This window comes from Pteropus alecto, unplaced genomic scaffold (assembly GCF_000325575.1).
Source record: "Pteropus alecto unplaced genomic scaffold, ASM32557v1 scaffold98, whole genome shotgun sequence".
Classification (NCBI taxonomy): domain Eukaryota; kingdom Metazoa; phylum Chordata; class Mammalia; order Chiroptera; family Pteropodidae; genus Pteropus; species Pteropus alecto.
In genome coordinates, this window is record NW_006443570.1 from 4809810 (window position 1) to 4813272 (window position 3463).

The following is a 3463-nucleotide window of genomic DNA, read 5'->3' on the forward strand; positions in this document are numbered from 1 at the left end:
AGAGTGGCTGCCTGCGGCTGGTGGAGCGATGGGCTGGGGCAAGTTTGCCCTGATTAAAGAGCACGCGTGGGCGCCTTGGAGAATGTTGTGATGAAATAACTGGTGGGCTGAGAGACCTTGAAGGAAACCGAAGGGCCGCCTTAATTCACAGCCCTGCGTGGAAACGCCCAGAGAGTCGTGGGACCTTGATTGCCAAAGCCAGAGAGAATGTTAGAAATCATCTGAGCTAGAAAACGAAGCCCAGAGAGAGGAAGGTATTCATTCAGGGTCAAGCACCGATTTAGCAAAAGGGCTTGGCTTAGAGGCCTGGTCTCATGATGGACACATTTTTTAAAAAAACATCTTATTTGGAAAAGTTGCAAGAATAGTACATAGAACTAGTGTATCCTTTACTCAAATTCATCTATTGCTAACAATTTGCTCCATTTACTTTTTCATTTGCTCCTTCTCTCCTTTCCTCCTTCCTCCTCATATTCTCCCCCACCCCACCCAATAAGGACATTTTCATGTATAACTTGAGTAACTTTAATATACCTGATGAATTCCAGTTTTGTCCACTGACCCAATAATGAACTTTATAGCAACCGCTCCCTCCCCCACTACACACGATGCAGTGTAACATTAGGTACTGTATTTTTCATATTGCTTTAGTCTCCTTTAATCCTAAAGTTTTCTTTGGCCTTCCTATCTTTTACTGCATTAAAAAAAAAAAAAAAAGAAGAAGAAGAGATACTGTATTTTTCATATTGCTTTAGTCTCCTTCAATCCTAAAGTTTTCTTTGGCCTTCCTGTCTTTTATTGCATTAAAAAAAAAAAGAAGAAGAAGAAGAATGAATTTCATTTTGGGTTTGTCTGATGTTTCCTCTTGATTAGATTCAGGTTTTGCATTCTTAGCTGGAATGCTCTCTAAGTGGTGTATGGACGCTTAATTTTGATGAAACTTGGCCCGTTTCTGGATTCTAGTAGCTTTGGATTCTTTCAACTTCTTTTTCCTGCATTTCACTCCTCACCTCTCCGCCCTCTTCTTTGTCCCCACTTGGCACAATCAAATAACCAGAGATATTCATGGCAGCACTCTTCAGGTGGTATGAGTTTGCTCTAACCAACCACATTTTTTTCCTCTATTAGAATGCAAGCTCTATGAGAGCTGAAAGTTTAGTTCTATTCCCAGAACATAGAATAGTGCTTGGCACACAGTGGACACTCAAGTATTTGCTGAATGAATGAATAACGAAGGACACTGAAGTGGCTTATTAGGCAGGCTGTGGCCAGGAAACAGACAGGATGCATGCTCTAGAATCCTGCAAGAATAGCTTTAGTATTATTTCCTTCTATTCTAATCTTATGGTCAGAAATGCCGAAAATATTAAAATAAACCAATTTTTGTATAATGTTTTATAATTTTCAAATCTGTGTATCTGAAGTATCCCACTTGAGCATCATTACAGCCCATTGTCTCTATTTTACAGATAAGGTAGTTGAGGTTCAGAGGCTAAATGACTTACAGTCACTCATCTAGTTAGAGCTAGACTGGATTGGAGCCCTATATTCGTTCCACTTCCCCAAATTGTGTCTTAGTAGGCAAGGGTAACAGGAAACTCATGTGACATGAGAGCACTGTGTAGACCTGGGCTAGTTGTAGGTGGAGAGATGGAGAAGATGAAAGATAAATACACTGAGGTGGACATTTGGAATAATTTAACTGATGAGGCAAAGATTAGGGATAGAGCAGCTTTGGCACGTCAGCTCTAGGAATAAGTCCAATTCATTGCTACATAGAGCATTTTCCCCTTTAGCCGCTTTTCCTAGTCAGGTGTGCAGGCTGGGCATAAGAACAAATATGTCTTGAATACTGACTGTAGGCCAGTTGCTTCATAAATACATAATCTTACTTAATCCTGTTTTCATATCACTCTTTTGGAAATGAAGAAATGAAGCTTCAGAGAAGTGAAGTAATTTGTTTATAGTCACACAGCTAATAAATGGCAGCTAGGTCTGATACCATAGCCTGCGCTTTTCCAAACTGTGGGAATGGGAGCTCTGTAAGCAATATACAAAGGTTGATTCTACTCCCTAGCTCAATGCTAACATGGGAGGGGTGGGAATTACAGCAAACAATTATAGAGTATCTCTTTTTCTTCATTCATTTAACACATATGCATTGATTGGAGCCCTATCTATCCCAGACATCATATTAGATGATTGGGGATATGTGTGACTCAATTAAGGGAGGTTTTGACTGAAAGTAACAGAAAAGTGGACTCAACTGGCTTAAGCAATAAGGAAATACATCTTATCAAGTAACAAGGATAGAGCAGTTCTGGGGTTTTGGTTAATTTAGTGGCTCACCAAGGCTATCAGTGATGCAGAGTCTTTCCATCTTTTAGCTCTGCCATCTTCAGGTGTTGACTTTTGTCCTCATGCTTGTCCCCTCAAGGTTACAAGATGACTGCCGAAGGTACAAGCTTAATGTTTTACAGAACAATAACCAAAGGTCGGAAGGCAGGAAAAGGGCATGTTACATATTTGTATCCTTTTATCAGAGCGAGGGAAAGTTTCCAGAAGTACCTACTAGACATTCCCTTATGTGTTGTTGGGCAGAATTTTATCATCTGCCAACTTCTAGACCAGTCGTTGGCAAAGGAATGGCATTGCCATGTTGGAACTTAACAAATCAAGAGTCAGCCTCTGGGACTGGGAAGGGGCCTGGCTTCTCCTAAACTGCACGACCACCAAAACCCTAACAAATCAAAATTGGGGTTCTTGTTAGCAGGGAACGAGATGGAAAGGAGAATGGTTGTTAGAATTGCAACCGATGGTGTCTGCCACAAGGGGTCTATTTTGGACAGGCTGGTCAAGGAGGCCTCTATGAAGAGATAATGTTTAAGGTAAGAGCTAAAAAAGTGAGATGTGGAAAAGGTTGGTGGGGTGGGAGGAGAGCATTCAAGCAGAGGGAATAGCATGTAACTGGCAGGCACAGGCAAGGTTCAACTGATGGAGATAGCCAGTAAAGAGACAAGGAGCCCTTTTTAGATTCAGACAGTTTATTACTTACATAGACACCAAAAAAGGAAGAATAGTCAAAGGTACCAGTTCCTAGTGGCCCTGTGTCTGGTGACACTGAAACCAATGGGGCCAGATGGCTGCAACACAGATGTTAGAACATCCTGTTGCTGAGGAGCCAATGGCCTGTTGCTGCTAAGGAATATTAGAGTTTACAGCTGTGTCCTTGGGGAGCTGAGGCAGAAAGCCTCAGATCCCATCAGAACCTGGAGGCTATGAGAAACTGTCTCATGGCAACTCTCCTAGTAGGTAGGGAGGGAATGAGAAGTGCCCTAGCAGCAGCTCCTCACAAGATCACAGGAGGATCACAAGATATTCTCCCAAGACTTTGATTCATCTGAGGTTCCAGCCTTGCCTAAGTGGACTATGTGGAAAAGTGCAAGGTTGCCAGAGTGTCATG

At 42.0% G+C, this 3463-nt stretch overlaps 1 long non-coding RNA gene across 2 annotated transcripts in view; it reads left to right on the forward strand.

The window, feature by feature from the left end:
* The window catches only part of LOC112473189, a 13414-nt gene that overhangs the window by 125 nt on the left and 9826 nt on the right, over positions 1–3463 (forward strand). Inside the window, exons 1-2 of one of the 2 annotated variants that reach the window (XR_003043948.1) lie at positions 49–254; positions 2771–2888. This is a non-coding gene — a long non-coding RNA (uncharacterized LOC112473189). Of the gene's footprint in view, positions 1–48; positions 255–2770; positions 2889–3463 lie in introns of those variants that run through there. The other variant, XR_003043949.1, reaches the window with a different exon arrangement.